The sequence below is a fragment of the Miniopterus natalensis genome, chromosome 1 (assembly GCF_054644295.1).
Source record: "Miniopterus natalensis isolate mMinNat1 chromosome 1, mMinNat1.hap1, whole genome shotgun sequence".
In the NCBI taxonomy this organism is placed as follows: Eukaryota; Metazoa; Chordata; class Mammalia; order Chiroptera; family Miniopteridae; genus Miniopterus; species Miniopterus natalensis.
The window spans coordinates 79263266-79287070 of NC_142081.1; the positions used below are offsets into that span (position 1 = coordinate 79263266).

Here is a 23805-nt window from a genome sequence, read left to right on the forward strand (position 1 = left end):
AAACAAGTTGAACTTCTCTCTCTCTTCCTCCTTCTACCCTCATATACATAAGGTTCCTGGAATTTTGTAAACCAAAGAGCATAAAGATGGGTCCCTGAATGCCCAACATGGTGACAGTGGAATAGAAGGAAAAGATCTCATTGACGTATGTACTTGGAAAAAGCCATGCAAAACTAGCTCAAAAGCGATAAAAGAGGTAAAAAACATAACATTGTTATAAAATAGCTAATATTAAATGGTGTTTACTATGTGTCTGGCACTGACCTATGCCATCTCATTTAATCATTACTACATCTATATGAGATAATAATAATTATTATTTTTATTTAACAAAAAAAAGAAACTGAAACTCACAGGGGGTAAATAAATTATCCTGATTCCACAGCTAGTAAATGAAAGACCCGGGAGTTTTCCATTGCTTTTAAGATAAAGACCAAATACCTTAATGTGCCTTATGAAATCCTCTATGATCTCGTTCTTGTCTACAAACCTACCTTACTGCTGAAGCCAAACATACTGACCTTTTCATTTCTCAATGATGTAATGATTTTCCCCACACTAGTATTCTTACCCTTCCCCCCTTTTCTAGTATCATCTATCACCCTCAAATTTTAGCTCAAAAGTGACTTACTTGGGGAATTCTTTCCTGACTAACTCCCAACCTGAAATTTTGTCAGTTCCTGTGTGCTCCACACTCTTAACACCTTGAACTTTTTCCTTATGGCATAATCAGAAACATTTATTTGTATTATACTTGGAGCACTGTCTATCTTTTCTAGAATGTAATCATTGTGAGGCAAAGACTAAGACTGGTTAGCTCATCATCTCTGCCTGGCAAATATTGAACACAAAGTAAATATTTGTAAAGAGAATGAATAAAATGAACGACCGTCAGGTTTTAAATTGGTCCCTAAAATAAATATTGATAGAAGATGGGATAAGAGCAAGAGAGAAGGTGAAAAACATTGCTATTTGAAAAGAACTATGAGAACCATGTCATTTACTAGTATTCTTAATAGTTTTATTGTGTTGAAAAGACAATTTTTAAAAATTCTATTCTCAGGTCTGCAGTGAGATATACTCCTGATATTTTTTGAAGATAGTATTATTTTATAAGAAAACTTTGGAGTTTTAAATCTCCTGAGTGACACTGAATTTATTTCAAAGGATCCTTGAATTTATAAAAATATTGAGCATTTTATGTAGATTACATGACACATTTTCACATAGGCACACTATTATTTAAAATATATATGTAGATGCTATTGTACATAACACAATTGATTTAAAAACATTAACAAATTTACAGTAACTTTTAATAATTATTTATTTTTCTTAATCTCCTTAATCTCAAGTACCTTCACTATAGTAATTATAAACATTCAGAATATTAAAAAATGGCCCTCATACTTAAATGGTGAAAACTTCTAGATTAAAGACAGCTAAATCTGATAAACCTTTAACCAGACGCATCAAGAAAAAGAGGACCCAAATAAATAAAGTAAAAAATTAAATGAGAAAAGATGGCTGCAGACTGAGAGGAAGCTACACTGACACTCTCCCATGACCAAACAGGAATTACAACTAAAATATAGAAAAACAATCATGAATAATCAACTGCAACTGAAGACAAGCTGGAGAGCACCCTCATAACTAAGGAGGAAAAGGAGAGATCACATAGACGTAGGAAGTACAGAGGTGAGAGAGCTGGCTGGGCTCCCACAGGCAGCAGCTGAAGGTCCAGAGGGCTATCTCAGCTGTGGGGGTTCCCACTGAGGACTCTGGGGCCTAAAGCCCAGGCTGGGCTTCCCAGCCCAGAGCACCAGAACTGAGAAAGGTGCGCACATAACATCTGGCTGTGAAAAGCAGCCAGGCTTCTGTATGACAGGGAAAGATGGCTGGAAATGCAGGCACCCTCTTAAAGGGCCAATGCACAGAGTTTCATGTGTAGCCACTCACCTTGGGCTCCATCAGAGGGATGGCGAAGTGGACTGGAGCTGTGTGAGGAGAATGTAGGGTTGTGGGCTCTGGAGATAGGGCTCAGAGGGCACCCCTTTGAACTCTTGTGCTGAGTCATTCCCCCATGCTGCAGAGGACATCTTTCACAGGCAGACATTTACCTTCCAAGCAGCTTTAGCCTGAGGGGGAAGCTCTAGTCCCACCCTGTTGGAAAACTTCTCATCCTACCCTGAGGCTCATTAAGAGAATCAGATTAATCAGCCTGCAGGCAGAGGCAGACCTCAGAGTGCTTTGAGTCTTTGCCTGATCTGCTTCTGGACCTGGGGGCTTGAAAAAGCAGATTTTGGTGTGAATCTTGGTCCTGTCCAACCACACCCAATCCTAGCAGAGGAGACCTCAAGCTAAGGGTTGTTAATAGCTCCAAACAGGGTATTCAGGGCCAGTCACAAACTGCGTCTGACATTGGCCTGTACCAGAGACCCTCCAAAAAGACTGAGAGTCCTAGCAGATCTACGTAATACATAGAAACAAAGCTAAACAGGCAGCCAAAATGGGGACACAAAAAAACAAGCCCCAAATGAAAGAACAAGAGAAGTCTCCAGAAAAAGAGCTAAATGAAATGGAGATAAGGAATCTATCAGTTATTGAGTTCAGAATACTGATTGTAAGGATGCTCAACAGCATGAAAAAAGATATGGATACTATGAAAGAAATGAAGAATGACATAGCAGAATTAAAGAATACATTGGAAGGAATAAACAGCAGATTAGAGGAAGCAGAAGATCCGATCAGTGAATTAAAAGACAGTAGAAAAAAAAATCACTCAATCAGAGATCCAAAAAGAAAAAACAATTAAAAAACAGGACAGTTTAAGGGAGTTGTAGGACAATATGAAGCGTAACAATATTCACATCATAGGAATGCCAGAAGAGATAAAAAGTAAGCAAGGGTTAGAGAGCTGGTTTGAAGAAATAATGGCATAAAACTTCCCTAACCTGGTTAGGGAAAAGTCACACAAGTTCAGGAGGCACAGATAATCCCAAGCAAGAAAAACCCAAAGAGACCCACACCCAGACACATCATAATTAAAATGCCAAGAATTCAAGACAAAGAGAGAATCTTAAAGGCACCAAGAGAAAAGCAATCTGTGACCTACAAAGGAGCTCCCAGAAAGCTATGAGCTGACTTCTCATCAGAAACTCTACAAGCCAGAAGGGAATGGCATGAAGTATTCAAGGTAATGCAAAACAAGGATCTGAAACCAAGACTATTCTATCCACCAAGGCTATCATTCAAAATAGATGGTGAAATAAGAGCTCCCCAGACAAAGAAAGGCTGAAGGAGTTTATCACCACCAAACCAGCACTGCAGGAAATGTTAAAAGAACTGTTGTAATTAGAAGAAATAGAGAGAAAGAGAAACATAGGCATAAAGAACTAAAATGGCAATAGATAAGTATCTACCAATAATAACCTTAAATGTAAGTGGGTTAAATGCTCCAATAAAAAGACATAGGGTGACTGAATGGATAAGAAAACATGATCCAAATATATGCTGTCTACAAGAGCCCCACCTCAAAACAAAAGGCTCACATAGGATGAGAGTGAAGGGGGGGAAAAATTTCCATGCAAATGGAAATGAAGAAAAAAAAGCTGGGGTAGCAATACTCAGACTGGACAAAATAGACTTCAAAATGAAGACCATAATGAGAGAGAAGAAAGGTCACTACATAATACTAAAGGGATGGATCCAACAAGAGAATATAACCCTGGTAAACATATATTCACCCACTATATGAGCACCTAAATTTATTTAAAAAAAACTTCTAGAGGACGTTAAGGGAGAGATCAACAGCAAGACAGTCATACTAGGGGAGATTAACACCCCACTGATTTCAGTGGATAGGTCTTCCACTGAAAACAGTGACCCTAAATGACACACCAGGTCAGATGGATTTAATTGACATTTACAGAACATTCCACCCCAAAGCTGAAGAATATATATTTTTCTTAAGTGCCCATCAGTAGATGAGTGGATAAAAAAGCTGTGGTACATTTATACCATGGAATACTATGCAGCTGTGAAAAAGAAGGATCGCTTATCCTTTGGGATAGCATGGAGGGAACTGCAGAGTATTATGCTTAGAGAAATAAGCCAGTCAGAGAAAGACAAGTACCACAAAGACACATATAGGATGAGAGTGAAGGGATGGAAAAACTTTTTCCATGCAAATGGAAATGAAGAAAAAAAAGCTGGGGTAGCAATACTCAGACTGGACAAAATAGACATGGTCTCACTCATATGTGGAATATAATAAACAAAATAAACTAATGAACAAAATAGATCCAGAGACATAGAAGCATGGAACTGACTGAGAGATCTCAGAGGGAAGGTGGGGGTAGGGGAGTGGCTGGGGAGGGATTAATCGAAGAACTTATATGTCTATAAGCATAACTCATGGACACAGACATTGTTATGGGGAAGGCCTGGGAGTGGGGTGGATGCGGGGTGGAGGGGATCAATGGGGGAAAGAAGGGGACATTTGTAATACTTTCAACAATAAAGATAAATTTAAATAAAATAAAATAATTATATTAGAAAAGTAACATCTAACATCGCAGAAGTGCAAGGATTGTAAGAAAATACTACAAACAGTATATGCCAACAAATTGGACAAGCTGGAAGAAATGGATAAATTCCTAGAAATATACAATCTTCCAAAACTGAATTAAGAAGAAACAAAAAATCTAAACAGACAAATTACTACCAACAAAATAGAATCAGTAATCAAAAAACTCCCAACAAACAAAAGTCGTGAACCAGGTGGCTTCACAGGAATTTTACCAAACATTCAAGGAAGAATGAGCAACTATTCTTCTCAAACTATTCCAAAAATCTCAAGAGAATGGAAAGCTCACAAGCTCATTTTATGAGGCCAGCATTATACTGATTCCAAGACCAGACAAAGATGTTATAAAAAAAGAAAATTGCAGGCCAATATTCTGATGAACATAGATGCAAAAATCTTCAACAAAATATTTGCAAACTGAATTCAGCAATACCTTAAAAAGATCATAAACCATGATCAAGTGGGATTTATTCCTGGGATGCAAGTTTGGTTCAATACCTGGAAAGCAATTAACATGATACACCACATAAACAAAATGAAGGATAAAAATCATATGACCATATCAATAGAGGCAGAAAAAGCACTGACAAAATCCATTTATGATAAAAACGGTCAGCAAAGTGGGAATAGAGGGAACATACCTCAACATTATAAAGGCCATATATGACAAACCCACAGCTATTATCACACTCAATGGGGAAAAGCTAAAAGCATTTCCTTAAGATCAGGAATAAGACAGGGAAGTACACTTTCACCACTTTTGTTCAACATAGCATTGGAAGCCCTAACCACAGGAATCAGAAAACAAGAAGAAATAAAATGAATCCAAATTGGAAAGGAAAAACTGTTATTGTGTGTAGATGGCATGATACTATATAAAGAGAATCCTAAAGATTCCACCAAAAAAACTACTAGAACTGATAATTGAATTCAGTAAAGTAGCAGGATACGAAATAAATATTCAGAAATTGGTTGCATTTTTAAACACCAATAACGAACTATCAGAAAGAGAAATTAAGGAAATAATCCCATTTACAGTTGCACTAATAAAAAATAAAAAAAATAAAAAGAAATATATAGGAATCAGTTTAACCAAGGAGGTAAAGGACCTGTACTCAGAAAATTATAAGACATTGAAGAAAGAAGCTGAAGAAGATACAAATAAATGGAAACATACACTGTGTTCATGGATTAGAAGGATTAATATCATTAAAATGTCCACACTACCCAAAGAAATCTATAGATTCAACGCAATCCTTATCAAAATACCAATGATATTTTTCACAGAACTAAAATAAATAATCCTAAAATTTATATGTTACCACAAGAAATGCTATATAGCCACAGCTTTCTTGAGAAAGAACAAAGTTGGAGGTATCATGCTATTTGATATCAAACTATACTACAAGGCTATAGTGATTAAAACAGCATGGCCCTGGCATAAAAACAGACACAAAGATCAATGGAATAGAATGGAGAGCCCAGAAATAAATCGATGTTTATATGGTCAATTAATTTATGACAAAAGAGGAAAAATATATAATAGGGTTTGGTCTGTTCAATAAATGGTGTTTGGAAAACTGGACAGATACATGAAAAAAAACTAGACCACCTTCTTACACCATATACAAGAATAAACTTGTCTTGATGAGTGTGGCTGAGTGGTTAGAATGTCGGCCAGCACACTGAGGGTTTGGGGTTCGATTCTCAAAGGCACATACCTGGGATGCTGGTTAGTTCTCTGCCCAGAGTCGGGGTGTGTGCAGAAGGCAACCAGTCAATGTGTCTCTCTCACATTGATGTTTCTCTCTCTCTCTCTCTCTTTCTCCCTTCCATTCTCTCTGAAAAACAATGGAAAAAATATTCTCAGGTGAGGGTTCAAAACAAACCAAAACAAAAAACAAAACAAAACAAAACAAAACAAAAACACCTCAAAATGATGTAGACTTAAAACCATAAAACTCCTAGAAGAAAACATAGGTGGTAAAATCTCTGACATTGTTCTTAGTAATATTTTTTTCTGACATATCTCCTCAGGCAAGGGAAACAAAAGAAAAACTAAACTAAATCAAACTAAAAAGTTTTTGCACAGCACAGGTAACCATCAACAAAATGAAGAAAACCTACTCATTGGGAGAAGATATTGGCCAGTGATCCAATAAGGTGTTAATACCCGAACTTTTAAAGGAACTCATACAACTTAACACCAAAACCAAAACATAACAAAACAAAAAATAATTCAATTAAAAAGTGGGTAGTGAGGAGAAGGTGGCAGCTGAATACACACCTTTCTTGCACCTCCTCTCAGGGCCAGACTGGAAATAAAACTAAGTTGGGGAACATTCACCCAGAATCACCAACTCAGGTCTAGCTGAGGGGGAGGCATATCAAGGAAGGACAGAAACCACCTGGAGACTGGTAGGAAGGGTGAGGTCACGAGAGAGGCTGACCCAGCTTCCATGGGCGTCAGGCCGAGAGTGAAGAGGGATCTTGGCTTCGGGAGGATTATTTCCCTGAGAAGACTGAGGCCCAGACCCCAGGCCAGTGCACCATAGCCGAGAAAAGCAGCCCACAGAACATACAGTCTTGAACGGAGGTAGGGCTTCTGACTGCTGGGAGACCAGAGCCTGTAGACCGGAGCCAGTCAGAGATAAAGCCTCAGGTTTTTGTTTTTTTGTTTTTGTTTTTTAAACCCAGAGCACAGGATATTTGTCTGTAACTACTCACCCGAGGCTCCCATAGAGGGAAGGGGGTGTAGACTGCAGGTGCCCAAGGAGAGGCTGGGGTGGGAAGCATTGTGGGGAGACCTGTATTTAGTTGTACCCCCCACCCCCAAACCATAATGGCCATTTTTCCTGAGAGGTGCTGGCCCCTCCCAGAAGCCATGGCTCAGGGAGAGGAAAAAAACCCTGGCCTAGGTGACACAGCCCACCCCACCCTCAGGAGGCCCGCCTGCCACACCCCGCATCTCAACCTTGCAGGGGAGACAGCAGCAGAGGCCAGGTCTACGGGTTAGAACAATCTCAGAGAGTGTCAGGGACTGGGTTTCGGGTGGGGGTGTCCACCCCACTATTGCAGGAACCTGACTGGGGCTTCCCCTGCACAGGAGAGCTGGTAAGAACTCCCTGTATCCAGCTGACCCCACTGGACTGCCTGCAAGTATCTGTGCCCAGCCGAGGGCAGGATAATATTCTGAGACACTCTCAGAGGAGTAGCTCTGGGGTAGGGAAACACACCCACCACTTTGAAATCTGAACAGCACCTCCCCCTCATGGGAGACCCTGAGGTCTATACTCCCAATTCTGCCTTTCAGAAACAGACTTTTGAGTGATTGAGATTGACGGCTGGCTGGCAGGCAAATGCGGGTGGAGGCGGAGCCTGGGGAACCTGGGGAAGTTTGCTTACCCATCCCTGGGCCCCTGCTGCTGACAAACCAGGCTTAGAGTGCTCGGCCCTCCTACACACAGACAAACCCTGCGGAGACAGACACAGATGGTGCTGGATCATTTGGAGCTTCAAACAGGTTGCTGAAAGCCAACAAAGGGCAGTTTCTGACAGTGGTAAACACCTAAGTACCTCCCAGGAAGCCCAAAATTTGCAGGCAGAACAGTTGGCCCAGTCATTAGAAGAGGCGGAATCCAAAGGGAGCTCCCAGGAGGCATTAAACTGCTGAGATGAACGCCACTTCATGTCTTCACTTATTTTTTTCCTTTTTCACTTTTTCTTTCTTTATCTTTCTGCTTTATTGATTTGCTGTTATTTTAGTCTCTATTATTTCTTTTATATACATACTTTTTCTCTTCCCTTTTCTTACCCGATTTCTTTTTTCTTCTTTCTCATCTTTTTTTCTTTTCTTATTTTTGGTTCATCCGCTCTCACCTCTATTTTCCTTTTCAAATTTTTTTCTTCTCTTTTATACCATTTTTTCTTCCCCAATTCCTTTTTCTGCCCCTTTTTCTGTCCTCATATTTTTTTTCCTTTCTTTTTTTCTATCATTCATCCTCTCTTTCCTCTTTCCTAATTCTCTCTTCCTTGTTGGTTGCTTTTGTTGTTGTTATAAGGGTCTTGTGTATATTTTTGTTTTGTTTCTCACTTTGTTTTGTTGAGTTTTGTTCTGCTCTGTCAGCACCTCCACAATGGCTCGCGCGATGTGGCCGGGGGTGAGCCTCCCAGTCAGCCAGCCTGAGAGGAGGCTCCATCCAGCCTGAGAGGAGGAGAACAACATTCAAGACACAATTACAACCCAAGGGGCATTTTTAGAGCACCTAGCTCAGGAAATCTAAGAGACTGCACCACTGGGTCCCACAAAACTTACTACATAAGACCACCCCATGAAAGTGGGGAGGCATAGCAGTTTGATCTACTACATAGAAATGAGTACAAAGGGACAGCAAAAATGGGGAGGCAAAGGAACAACCGCTAAATGAAAGAAAAGGAGGAATCGTGAGAAAAGAAACTAAATGAAATGGAGGCAAGCAATTTGCCAGATTAATGAAAGTAATGGTTATAAGGGTGCTCAAACAACTTAGTGAGAACTACAAGCAACTTCATGAGAATTGCATGAAACCTAATGAGAACTACACCAGCATGAAAAAAGAGATAGAAACCGTGAATGAGAACCAAGCAGAAATGAAGAATGACGTAGCTAAAATAAAGAATACCCTGGAAGGAATTAACAGTAGACTAGAAGAAGCAGAGGACTGAATCAGCGGATCAGAAGACAAGGTTGAAAAAAGCACCCACCCATTCAGAGCCGCAGTTGGGAAAAAAAATTAAAAAGCAGGAGAAGAGTTTAAGGAAGCTTTGGGACAACATGAAATGTAACAACTTCCACATCACAGGGGTACCATCCTGAATTTCAAGATGAACACCTAAATGTTTGTCACAACCAATTAAATTCTTTCAATGCTGATAAAAACCATAAGCTCAAAATTTTGGAAAGGTTTTTAAGACCAAATGCTTTTTTTCTTGTGAAGACATGCGCGCGCACACACACACACACACAATGAAAGGACGTGAGCTCATTTTAGAGTTTCATTCTATGCAGAATCCCTTTTTTCAACTCCAGTATTTCTCTTCCTTCAAGTTGTTGAGATAAATGATTTATCATAATGAAGGTTTTCTTCCACTTTGGAAGTCTTATTTCAGATTAGTTAGTATCGTTTAAGATTGTACACACTTTCCAGCACTGATATGCTGGTGGATGCAAACCTATCTGCTGAAGTTGCAGAATGTCCATGAAGCTACAAGAGGAAGGAAAATGGACAAGAGGGCTCCGTCCAGAGTGAAGAATCAGTCCCGAATCAAGGAATCTTGATTTCTAGGCAGGGTTCGAGGAGTTGGGGGATGGGGAACGGCTTCAGAGTTTTTACTGGTAGGGTTTTAAAAATTGCTGTGGGCCAGAGAATGCTGTATATCTCCTTGTATTTCCCATTTATAATGGTAGCATTTATTGTACGTATCATGTCCTTGCTATCTCACTGTATCATAGGTGCGCCAGAAAAGTCTTTTTAGTCACAGATGACTAACCCAAAGGGACCACCAAAGGGAAGACTGAATGCCACTTGCAGAGCCTGGATTTTGAGCTATATTCAAAAATTGGATAAGCTTTTAGGTTTTCTTCCTTGGATTAGGCTGTTTTCATGAGGAAAGAAGAATGAAATATTTCGGTATTAAAAGGGTATAGAAAAACCCTATCCACTCACCATACTGTTTTTTCTTTCTGGATATAAAAATTCCACTTCTCTGTCTCAGTTTTCTTAGCAGAAGTGAGGGATTCTGCAAATAGTTAGGGAATATAGACTGAGTCTTGACCAGTGATACGTGGGCAGCAGTTATATAGACCACTTTCAGGTCTGACATTTTAACAAAAGATCAAAACTGGAGTTCTGATTATGAGTGAGACAGAGTGAACATATTTTGCCTTTTCTCTACCACTAAATATAATTATAAAATGTGGACAGAATGTATGGGGAAATTATTGAAAGATTTTGAAAACTAAATAGCAGCAATTAGACTGGAACAACATGGAATTTGAAGTACAGTCCAATTAGTAGTGGATTTGGTATTTTTCTCCCCTGGTACAGCATACCCTAGCCTGAACTCAGCGTTCCTGGAAGTGTGGAAGTGAGCACTACAGTTCAGACAGAGGTCCAGGAGAAGTCTTTCATCCTTGCTTGTGGCCTGTGAAAGGAGAGGCCTAATGCTCAGGGAGAGTGCAGAAATGCCCTAATTCCTGTTTTCCTACCTTTTTCTCTTTTCTTCAATCTCCTATTCACTAGTCTCTCTCCCTCACTCCAAGCAATTCTAATTTAATAATGACATAGGTAGGTTAAAAGTAAAATGATGGAAAAATATGTACCATAGAACACTAATAAAAAGAAACTGGAGTGACTACATTAATATCAAAGAAGACTTCAGACCAAAGAAGATTGATGGGGATGAGGAGGGATATTACATACTGTTAGAAGGATCAATTCATCAAGAGTACATACAAATACTAAATGTATATGTAACTAATAACAGAATTTTAGGATTCATAAAGCAAAAACTGACAAATGAAAGGAGAAATAAAGTCACAATTGTGTTGGAGACTTTAACACTCCTCTTTGTCATAGATATAATGAATAGATGTAAAATGAGTACGGATATAGAAGAAATGAAGAATGCCATAAACCGGCTGGATCTAACTGACATTTATAGAACACTCCACCCAACAGAAGCAGGATTCTTTTCAGGTGCAGGTGGACCATTCAACAACATAGACTATATCCTAGACCATTAAAAAACTTTAACAAATTGAAAAGAATAGAAATGAAGCAAAATATGTTCTAAGACTTTGATAGAATCAAGCTAAAGATCAATAACAGAAAGGTCATAGGAAAATCTCTAATTACTGGGAAATTAATGATCAAATATCTAAATAATTAATGGATCAAAGAGTAAGTCTCAAAAGAAATTTGAAAATATTTTGAGGCATATAAAAATAAAAATACAAACTGTGAGAAGAAACTAAACTAGTGCTTAGAAGGAAATTGATAGCATTAAATGTGCATATTTGAAAAGAAAAACGATCTCAAATCAAAAACTTAAGCTTCTACCTTAAGACACCAGGAAAAGAGAAAATTAAAACCATATCAATCAGAAGGAAGAAAATTATAAAGACAAGAGCAGAAATAACAAAAAAATAACGGAGAAAGTCAAGGAAACCAAAAATGGATTTCTTGAAAAGATCGATGGAATCCACAAAAACTACAGCAAGACTGCCAAAGGAAAAGAGAAGACATAAATTACTAATGTCTCGGAGGGAGGAGTAGGGAGAGACATCACTACAGACCCTGCAAACATTAAAAGGAAAATAAAGGAATATAACAAACAGCTCTATTCATATAATTTCAACAAATTAGATGAAATGGAGCAATCCTTAAAACAACAAATTCCTCAAACTTACCCTAGGTAAATAGATAACCTCAACAGTTCTCTAACTATTAAAGAAATTGAATTTGTAGCTTATAACTTCCTGTAAAAGAATTCTCCAAGCCCAGTTGATTTCACTGGCAAATTCTATGAAACACTTAAAAAAGAATTGGCACCAACTCTACATAATCTCCTCCAGAAAAACAGAGGAAAATGAAACACTTTCCAGCTTATTTTATTAAGCCAAATTATCCTAATAGCAAAATCAGAAAAAGGTATTACAAAAACAAACAACCCACCCTAAAACTACAGACCAATATCTCTCCAGAACACACCTGCAAAAATTTCTTAATAAAAAATTAGCAAAGTGAATTCAACAATATACAAAAATAATAATATACCACAGCCAAGTGGTGTTAATCTTGGGAATTCGAGTCTGACTCCATATTTGAAAATCAATCAATGTAATGCACTATATTGACAATCTCAAGAAGAAAATCTACATAATTTTATCAATTGAGGAAGTCAAAAAGCATTTGAAAAATACAACATTCACTTATGATAATAACTCTTAGCAAGCTAGGAATAGAAGTGAAGTTCCTCAACCTGATAAAATGCATTCACACACAAAAAAACTACCAATAATATCATTCTTAACAGTGAAAAACTGAATGCTGTGTACCTAAGATTGGGAACAAAGAAAGAATGTCTGTTCTCCTCACTCCTATTCAACATTATACTGGAAGTGTTAACTAGTACAATAGAACAAGAAAAAGAAATATCAGGCATATTTTAGTAAGTTGAGTAAATGGAATAAGTGTTGTGTTTTTTACACTTATGTAGCCTCCAAAGCTCCTAGAAGAGGGATTTGCTCATTGTAGGCACTCAAAATATTTATTGAAAGAATAAAGGAAAACCCGGGGGGGGGGGGGAATATTTTCTTTCCATCTTGCTTTCCCATAACTGATGATTAATCAGGTTATAATTGCTTCATGCTGACCTTTCCAAGTAGAAGTGGGATAAATAGAGTTGGTGCCTGGACTTGGATCTACCCAAATCATTTTCCATGGGTTTAGCACTTATAGGGAGGAATTTTCTAGGGATCTGAGGTTAGGACTCTTTCTATGATTATTTTATATTTTGAGCATGTTTGGTAAAAGCTTATTGGTGAGTCTTATCTTTCTGAAATGCCAGGTATGGCTAAGTACAAGTGTACTTCTGTTTTTAACTGTCTCCATCCAGCTACTGAAATCAAGCTGCGAGGGTACTTTGGTCTGAGGAGGATTTGAGTGGAAAGACCATTTGCATATCTAAGGCTTGTTCAGTGGAAAGTAGTGTGCTTTCCTCCTCTGTGGGAAACAGATGCTTTCAGATGGGACATTGCCTGCCTTGACTGATTTCCCTGACATGCCACTGTCACACAGTTCCATGGCCTGTCCAGTCTGTGTTCTGTCTTGGGCAGCAGCAACCCTGGCCTTCAAGAGAATATATGTTCCAGATCCTTCTTTACTCTTCAATTTTGCTTGAAATGAAATATCCAAATAATGTAGGTGATGATGTAGGTATGGATTTCCCAATACTTCTCTCATCTTTCTTCTTGATAATGCATATTTAGACCAAATCCTAATTATTTACTTGAACAAAATCCAATAGAATCATGATTTAAAAACAGAACTACAACCCTAGCCGGATTGGCCCAGCAGACTCAAGGGTCTGGGGCTTGATTCCCAGTCAAGGGCATGTACCTCAGTTGCAGGCTCCATCCCCGGCCCCGGTCGGGGTGAAAGGCAACCAATCGTTGTGTCTCTCTCACATCGACATTTCTCTTTCTTTGTCGCTCTGTCCCTTCCACTCTCTCTGAAAAACAATGGAAAATATATGGTTGGGTAAGGATTAAAAACAAAACAAAGCTGAACTGCAGATTTCTGTGAATTCTCATCTCCCGTGCTCTTCCCATGAATTTCCTTCCTGTAGACTACAAGGTACTGACAAAATATTGGGTTGATCAAAAGCAAAATGTATTTGTAGACATCAAACATTAGCTTCAAGGGCTTCTTGGGATGTTTCTCTATATTGGTGATATGAGATTTCTGGATTTTCAGTTAGATGTGTAGAAAAATAAAAATAATTAGAAAATCATATCTATCTGAAAAATTCAATAGGGACTATTATTGTCATTAAAATCAATGTGTTATCAGTAAAAAAGACTTAATTTCTTGTCATCTACATAAAACTTTGTCCCCCCCCCTTTATTCTTGACAACCCGTGGCTTTATCCTGTTAATCTAGACACATATTCTTAATAGAAAAGTTTCCCTTAATTAAGGGAAAATCATTAGTTCCCTGAGTATAAGTTTTTTCTCAGTGAGAGAAAACAATATGCTAAATAAATGTGCTAAATTAGGTGAAAAATAATTTACACAATTTTCTTTACAACTTGTAAATAAATATCACTTTGTGTATAAGACTAAACAGCATAAGTGTTTTGTAGGTGTAGCTCACAACAAAGCAAAATAATTTGTGTTTGTGTGCAAGTTACACCTAGATACAATATTAAACCCTGTCTTTGTCTCCATGTTTGCTAAAGTTAAGAGTTCAAATTAAAAAAAAATAGTACTATGGAAAGGAGGTCTTTAAAGATTGCTCACTCTTTTAACATGTAGAGAAAGACCAAATATTTAAATCATAATCTTAATATTACTAATATAATTAATAAAACTTCACAAGTCAATCAACGATAACATATTTTATTATAACATTAAGATAAGAAAGAAACATGGGGGAAGTTGTAGCATTTCCCACTGTTAGTTTACAAATAACAATATTTAAGTACAAAACATTGAACCAACATAATTGAGGCTCTTATATGTTAAACATCAGCTAGCAATAATACTGAAAGTAGTTAAATTGCTAAATGGTAGAGAAACATACTCCTGTGTAGTCTAGGTGCATTAAAATTGAAATGCCTAAATTGAGGTCAGTTTTCCAAAGAACAAACCAGACTTCTGAAGTTGGTTTGAAAAAGATGCCTGAAGTGTGAATGTATGAAGTTGACTGTCATACACGTAACCGCTCTGGAGTTCTCCTTTGCTGGATTCATGCTTCTCTTGTAAGGGTGGCTTCTTGAAGACTATGTGAGAGCTGTTGAGGGGAAGAGTAAATTTCCTAATATTTCTCTTACTTCATGGAGGGAGTAAAAAAAGGAGAGGGGACTTAAAAAAAGCTCATTCTCTTCTGGCAAACATTTTTTGAAGGCATAAAGTTGGTTAGGTGAAATTTGAATATGCCAAGTCTAGTAGAACATAAGCAGCTGCAAATTTCCTCCTGTAGAAAAATGGTGGTCTTATGGTTGGTTCAGATGTACACCTCAAGATATCTGAAAGTTTCTCCAGGGGTTTTGGACTTTCTATAAGACAAATACAATAATTGGAAATTTTTCATTGTGAATACATTAGATTTGTACAGACAAAACATTCATGAAGTGCAATTATAGCCATTATTGCTATATTAGTATGAATGTTAATAGCATGTTTGTTTTTGAAATGGGTTATGCATTCTGATAAATGTCTGCTTTAATCTAGTCATCTGTGTATCACTTGTCTAAGTACTCTCATTTAAGATGCCATATCCCTTCTTGTAGCAATAAAGGGGTAAAGCAACATTAATATTAAATAATTAGAAAAACAAAAGGGGAATGATTAAACATATTTACATAATTGAAATAACACTGTGTCGCAGTGGGAAATCGGGACAATGTTGTCTCCTTTCAAAGTAATTCATAATTCAGATTTTTAATTATGGCATATTCATTCATTTAAAGATGATTCTGGATGAGAGGGCCACTAATGAAATACAATCATTAGCATCTAAACAAAGTAATTTACAAAGTCTCCTTTAGGGGAAAAGATTTCTAGAACATCATCAATCACACAAGATATGCAAAAACAAGCAATTAAACCACACACAAGAACTACAACAGCCTTATATATCAGTAATGTACACATGAAAACATAACTGATTACAATGATTAGACTAGGGTAGTGTGGTTAATTTGTATTTTATGTAGTGATTTTATGGAAGAATGCACCCGGACAGACACTTTACACACAAGGGGAACTTCGTTTCATTAATACTCACTTAAAACACAACCAACCCCCCCAAAAAAAACAAAGCTGAATTTTGAATCATTGGCTGGACATCCATGTGGGATCAAAATCCTGCATACTTTAATAAAACATCTTCCTTTATTCTCAACTCTTTTGGCCTGCCGTTTGCTTTTATAAACTGGCAAAATGCGGGATTAGGAAAGTATTTTGTGCGAGGCAGGTGCTGCATTGTTTTCTCATTATTTGTTCAAATCCTGCTTTCGGCTTCCAGCGACAAAGCGCTTCTAGCCATCGCAGGGTCAATGATTTACTGGCTCTTCCTCCATATACACAATTACAGATCATTAAGCATGCAGCAGGACTAAATGGATAGTGTAATTCTCTGACTTTTAATGTCTGTATACAGTATCTTGCTAAATGCACCCACAAAGAGGCTGGTTTCAAACACTGCTACTACAGGCCACATTATAATCTTGTTGAAAACCTATACTATTTACGTCTGCCAGTGGATTTTTCTTTTTTCTTTGTGGAGGTGGACGGGAGGCTTGGGTGTAAAAAGCGAAGGAATTAGGAGAGTGGTGTTGTGTCGAGGAGGGAGGGATCCACGGAGGAGGCTGGCACCCCTGGTGTAAGCTGAGCCGCCTTTGATAACCACCAGCTACAGAAGCCAAAATATGCTCTATTGGGTACTCAAAGGATAAAAATACTGGTTAATTTTCAACAGTGCTCCTTCATTTGACTTTACAATTTACAACAGCGAACATTAATGCAGGAATGGCTTGGTTGAGGAGGAGTTTAAAATTAGAGCCCCTCTTCTCATTAGCCCCAACAGCCTGACCCAGGGTGACTGAGAAGCAATTTGTCGCCAGATTCTCATTTTGCTTCTGTTATGGCTCCTTGTAAATGAAGCGCGGCAATTTATTGTAGCACCTCTAGGAGTCAAGAACATAATGTGTAAAACACATACAAAAAAATCTTTCTTCACATTCATTAACACCCGGCACATAGAGGCTGTTCACTTTTCCCTCTAATGAAGGAGGGGTCTTAAATCTAAAGCTCTCCATCATGTGAAGACGTCCTCTTCAGGCCGTTAGGCAGAGGCTGAGTTGGATTGAAGTAAGGTCATTGACAAAAACAGAGAATGGCACTGTGAGGAAAAATAGAAAATGGATAAAAGAAGAGACTTCAGATGCCTTGAAGAATGGAAAGTACATTTTTGGCATCAATGATCAACCCTTCTTGTCTCTCAGTGTATTTTCTGTTGTCAGTGAAGAAAAGAATATCTGGCTTTTTATTTAACTGGAAATTGCTCTAGTGTTTGGCCAATTCTCATTTCTTCACCCTTGGTCTGACCTTGCAAGAGGCATTAAGTTAGGTTTATTTGAAGAGCATATTGTCTATGATCTTTAAAATATGTTTGCTTATTTTCTCTCCCCTCCCCTGCAGCCTTTACAAGAAATTACGGTGTCTGTGATTTTAATGCATTCTGATTGTGTAGCAGGCTGCTCAGGACAAGGGCTGGCCATGGGCTTTTACTTTACTCCGTGATTAATTCTGATTAATGGTTTGGTTGTGTGAGGTCTCACAAATGACACCTCCAGATGAACCTAATAACAAATTACTATATGGAAGAGATTGCAAGAGGGTCTAGGATTGCCCTTTTGGATTAAATGCTGAATGTCGCCATACAGTGTACTTAAATGCACTTACCCACTTTATGATGTAGTAATAGGCACTCAATATTTATGGTAATAATAGTGGTCTTTTAAAACTCATCTTAGAAAAAGTGACATTTTGAGTTTATAGAACCAGGTGAAAATGTCAGTAAATTCCAAAAGATATTCTTTTGAGAGTTTATTGGGTGTTTACAAAGTGCCAGGTACTGAGCCAGGTGGATTGAATGAATTAACTAAGTTACTCCTCACAACACCAAATTAGTGTCATTTAAAGTAGGAATAGAAGGTTACATATAGGACTCTAGTATACAAATATTATCCTACTTTAATCCAGTATGCAGACAAGGAAGCCGAGGCACAGAGACGTTAAATTACCTGCTCAAACTTGAGAGAAAGGAGCAGAACTAGGATTGCAACCCAAGGCCTGCATGCATCATTTCAGTCATACCACTCTCACTGAGGGCGCCTTTTGTTCTAAGCTTCAGTGACAACTTCCTCTTTTTGTCTCTTTCAAACATAACAGACCCAAGGAGGAAGTCGTTGCAACCTCCAATCAATTGCCTTTGGGTTTGAAACCTAGATGACAACCCAGACTTGCCATTGCTTTTGAAGCTGAGGCCTGTTGTGAGGTGAGGGCAGTTCTGCAGGACTGAGTTCTTAACGGGTGGAATCTGATACTCTCTTGGGTAGATGTTGTTGCTGGTAGGGAACCTCCACCACTGGAAACTGGGATCAGGATACCCTTAACAGTAAAAGAATATTAGCTGCCCCATGGTGTAGCTGAATCCCAGTTCCACCTTATGATTGTGTGTATCTAGTTCTCCTAGACTATTAACTCCACATGGAAGGGATGTGTCGATCTTAGCGTATTCCTAAGGGACAGAACAGTGCTGCCTGCCATGAAGTGGGCACGCAAGTTCTTACTGAAGGAACGATTCTTTTTTAACTAAAATAGCCATGGAGTATCTGCACTCTGCAGGCTTTAGACAAACTTGAGCAAATATGACATTGGCTAGAAACTGGAGGTCAAGCAACTTCTAATAGTCTATTATTTCACTTTGAGCCATTTAAGTTTTTTGAATTAACTATCATATTCTCCCTATAATTCTTATTTTCTTAAAACGGAATGTGATTCCTAAGGGGTAAGAGTTAAGTTTTCCCACATAATGATTTGTGTGCAGCAATTGCTAAATAATAATTGTGGATTTATAATCTAAACCTTCATTGATTCCTTGACTGATTCAAAAAGCATGTATTTGTACCTCTTAGATGCACTTAGTATAGGCTAGGTGCTGAGCTAGATGCTGGGGATATAAGAAACTTAAGAACAATGAGGGGAGACAGACAAAAAGATGTAAAAAGGTAGCTTTCTCACTGCTAATCTTCTAAACCGAGGAGCCAAAAGCTTTGTTTGTATATCCGGCTATTCAAGATTATGTAGTTGATATACTCAGATGATTGACGGTTTATTTCTTAACTTCCACAGAGCTCCTTTGGTGTGGTGTAGACCCCAGGAAACAGATTATTAAATCGATTATGCTTAGAGATTAAAACAAATACATTCAGTACCTTCAGCATAGTTCCACCCAGTTAAATCCTAATCCAACTTCTATATGATGGTATTTGAGGGTTGTCCTATGTCCCCATAGAGTCTTCTCTATTCTAGTTCTTTCTGCTTTAAATCATATTTCCTGTTTCTGTTAAGACATAAGGATAACAAGAGCCACAGTGAAGCTACATTTCAGGGCCCTATTCACATAGGGCCCTATAAATGTGTTCATATGGGCACATATCTTTTTTAAACTTGCTAAAGGAAGATAGTATAATCACTGCTGTCTGTCCCTTTCCAAGTCAACTTTTCATCAATCACTCTTCCCTTCAGGTAGGGTGGTGTCATCATGGCCTTGAGCAGTTCTTGGATATAACTAAGGGGAAGTTAATTTGAAATGCACATTATTTAGATTTAGCTCTTCCATTTTTGTGGTTTGCAATAACTTCTGTGTATAGTTAAATTATTCTAGCCACTATAGTCCTGATTTGAAATTTGAAATGAAAAGCATAAACTTTCAGAGGACCCAAACAGCCAAAATAATTGTGAAAAAAGAACAAAATTGGAAGACTCATTTCCTTATTTCAAAACTTAATACAAAGCTGCAGTAACTTAAACAGCGTGGTACTGGGATAAGGAGCTAGACTAATGGAATAGCATTGAGAGCCCCCAAATAAACCCTCATATATGGTGAACTGATTTTTAACAAGGGTACCAGGGCCATTCAATGGGAAAAGAACAGCCTCTTCAACAAATGGTGCTGGGAAAACTGGGTATTCACATCCCAAAGAACCACTTAAGTATTTTGCAGCCAAAAAGTGGCAGAAAAAGTGTTAAAGAAGTATGTCAGGCAGTTAGGCAATACAAATGTTATGTTATTCTTATGGATTTGTGATGCTTTGGTAGCTTATTGTAAATTTTTTTTGGTTTTAAATATATCTTTATTGGTTTCAGAGGGAGGAGAGGAGAGAGAGAGAGAGAGAGAGAGAGAGAGACCAATGATGAGAGCCATTGATTGGCTGCCTCCTGCGCACCCCTTGCTGGGGGTCAAGCCCGCAACCCGGGCATGTGCCCTGACCAGGAATAGAACCTCCATCTCCTGGATCCTAGGTCGATGCTCAACCGCTGGGCCTCGCCTGCCCAGCCACTTATTGTAAATTTGATTTGACTTCTTAGTCTAAATATTCACTTTCACGCCTAATTTTGTATTCATAATTTTACATATTTTTTTCTTGAAAGCTCCTCCCCCAATTATATGAACCTGCACTGGCCTGTGGAAGCCAGGCAGGGGGTCTCCCCTCGCCCAAGCAGCACCCCGAACGGCAAGCGGAGCAAGGCGGGATTCCCGTGCGCGCTCCCCGCCGGCTGCCCTGAGCAGGGCGCGCACTGAAAATGCCACCCAGCAGCCCCAGCGCTTGCTGTGCGAAATATTTCACGTGGGGCTCATTTCCCCCGCAGGATAAAGTAACACTATCTTCTGGACACTACAGTTCCAGGACGAGTTCTTGTAAAAACGTTACAGATGGGCCCTCGGCCGTTTGACTCCGTGGCTAGAGCGGCAGCCTGCGCCCCGAGGGTCCAGGCTGCGATTCGGGCCAGGGGCTCGCGGGTCGGTTGCAGGCTCGGTCAGGCCGCCGGGCGCCTGCGGAGGCAACCAATCCATGTCTCTCCCCAACCCCCCACTCTCTCCGAAAAGCAATGAAAAAGATATCCTTGGGTGAGGATTAAAAAAAAAAGGTTATAGACGGCAGTTTAGGCACTGAAGTGATTTAGCACTCCATGATTTCATTAATTTAAAAAATACCGAGTGGGTGCTGCCAGGGAGGGTTGCGCCAGACTGTGACGGATGGTGAGAGGGTGAGTAAAGGATTTTGGACCCCGTGACACCTTTCCCTGGCTTCTGTCATTCGCCCAGGCTCCGAGGGCACTTCCTGTGGGGTCCTCCTGGCAGCCGAGAGGGAAGGGCTGGAGGCTGTGCGGGTCGGAGGCTGTGGGGGGTGGAGGCTGTGGGGGGTGGAGGCTGTGCGGGTGGAGGTTGTGGGGGGTGGAGGCTGTGCGGGTGGAGGCTGTGCGGGATGGAGGCTGTGCGGGTGGAGGCTGTGGGGGGGTGGAGGCTGTGCGGGGTGGAGGCTGTGGGGGGTGGAGGCTGTGGGGGTGGAGGCTGTGGGGGTGGAGGCTGTGCGGGTCGGAGGCTGTGGGGGTGGAGGCTGTGGGGGGTGGAGGCTGTGGGGGTGGAGGCTGTGGGGGGTGGAGGTGTGGGGGTGGAGGCTGTGCCGGGTCGGAGGCTGTGCGGGTGGAGGCTGGGGGGGTGGAGGCTGTGCGGGTGGAGGCTGTGCGGGGTGGAGGCTGTGCCAGGTCGGAGGCTGTGCCGGGTGGAGGCTGTGCCGGGTCGGAGGCTGTGCGGGTGGAGGCTGTGCGGGTGGAGGCTGTGGGGGGTGGAGGCTGTGCTGGGTGGAGGCTGTGGGGGGTGGAGGCTGTGGGGGGTGGAGGCTGTGGGGGGTGGAGGCTGTGGGGGGTGGAGGCTGTGGGGGGTGGAGGCTGTGGGGGGTGGAGGCTGTGCGGGTGGAGGCTGTGCGGATGGCGGGCCTGGCGGGCCTGCGAGCGCGGGCCCGGCCTCCTGGGCTAACCCAGGGGAGTGAAGCCACTCTGGCCTTGAACACAGGGACCCCAGGCTGACAAGGAGCAAGCCCTTGGCAGAGTGACTGAGAAGCCTGAGCGGCAGGCCAGGAAGACTCCGCTTATGAAAGCGCCCAGCCGTGAAAACACGCTCCGAGTTTGCAGACCCGCTGCTGGCCAAGTTCACCAGCGTGATGAGGAAAGGAGGAAACCGTGCTGGTCAGGTCCCCCCTGACACAGACTCTGGAAGCTGTGAAAGGGAGTGTTTGAGAAGTAACACTGTGCTTCTGCCGGGGACCAGGCAACCTATGAACACAACTCCTACACCAGTCTCCACAAAGCCCTGAAAACCCGTGAGCCTGGGGCCGGGCTGGTCCCCATCCTCGAGCGTGGCCATTCCTACCAGGTCCCGGGGCCACTAGCCAACCGCCTGGTAGCTTCTCGGCCATGAAGTGAATGATCCCTGAAGTGGATGTAGTGCAGGAAGAAACAGCACCAGGGGATGCGGATGCCAGAGAAGCTGTTGCGTGAGCTGCTGGAGGCTTTTTACAACCTCCTGTAACCAAGGAACCGTGGCATGCTCACCATGGCGGAGGCCAACCATGCACTGCCCACTGCGGGTGGTGGAAGGAGGGTAGGGGCTCCTGGAGGAGCCCAGGGCTCCCTGCTGCAAGACATAATGCGAGCCACTGCTCCGTTGGAGGAGTACTTGTGGGTTAAGGATGTAGTTCCTTTTCTTCTTTTTTTAAATATATCTTTATTTATTTCAAGAGAGGAAGGGAGAAGGGGGAGAAATATAGAAATATCAATGATGAGAGAGTCATTGCTCAGTTGCCTCCTCCACGCCCCTACAGGGATCAAGCCCACAACCCAGGCATGTGCCCTGACCAGGAATCCAACCGAGATCTCCTGGGTCATAGGTCGATGCTCAACCACTGAGCCACACCTGGCCGGCTATAGTTCCTTTTTGGGGGCAGGCAGGCCTCACGGGAAGGGTGGAGCAGTATACTTATCGCTTGTTAGTCCTTTGTGGGCTAGAACTCGCTTTCCCTGCCCCATGTCCTTGCAAAGAGGGAACCAAATCGACTTGGATTTCCCCATGAAACTTAGAACCCATCCAGCCTTCTCTTCCCTCTGCTTGGGGTGGACCTTTGAGTGGTACAAAAGGAAGCAATTTTGGTTTCAGAAGGTTTATTAGAAAGTTCTCACCCTGAACTGGTGTAGTATGTGAGGCGGTACTGTCATTCATTAAAACTGACTGGGTGAAAAAAAAATTGTTGATTACCTATTCTGTTCAAGGCCCTGGGATAATCAAAAATATGAGTGAGGCTAGATTCTGTTCTCAAGTGATAATTTAGTAGGGGAGCTAAGATATATCCATATGTTAGTATTATATAGTATAAGCAGTGATAAGTCTTAGAGAGGCTCTGAGAAAACATTTTGGGTAGAATGATCATATAATGTATTGTTCAAACTGGGACACTTTTGAGAGTTAAAGATGTTGCTGATAATTAAGCTAAGACAAAAAGTGGGACAGCCCCCAGAAAACCAAGACTTATAGTCACCCTCATTTTGGGGAATTATGGGAGAGGAAGATCATAGTGGGTGAGCCATTCTTCATAATAAATCTCCTTTTATACCCTGTTGGTTCTGTTTACAGCGTCCATGTTACATGTAGAAACTGAGGCCCAATGGACCAGTGAGTGAGATACAGATATGTGAAAAAAGTAACACATCATCGAATTCTGATCATCTGTCTTGAGGTTGACTAGGCCATGGTATTACAGACCCCTTAGAGAAGTGTTCATTGTACATTATCTTATGACAGTGAAAAGACTCAGAGAGATGCTATTAA

At 40.6% G+C, this 23805-nt stretch overlaps 2 pseudogenes; both read left to right on the forward strand.

The window, feature by feature from the left end:
* The window catches only part of LOC148094237 (small ribosomal subunit protein uS7m pseudogene), a 34342-nt pseudogene extending 11830 nt beyond the window's left edge, over nt 1-22512 (forward strand).
* A 24-nt stretch (nt 22513-22536) lies between these two features.
* LOC107526107 (neurofilament medium polypeptide pseudogene) overlaps nt 22537-23805 on the forward strand; it is a 96867-nt pseudogene continuing 95598 nt past the window's right edge.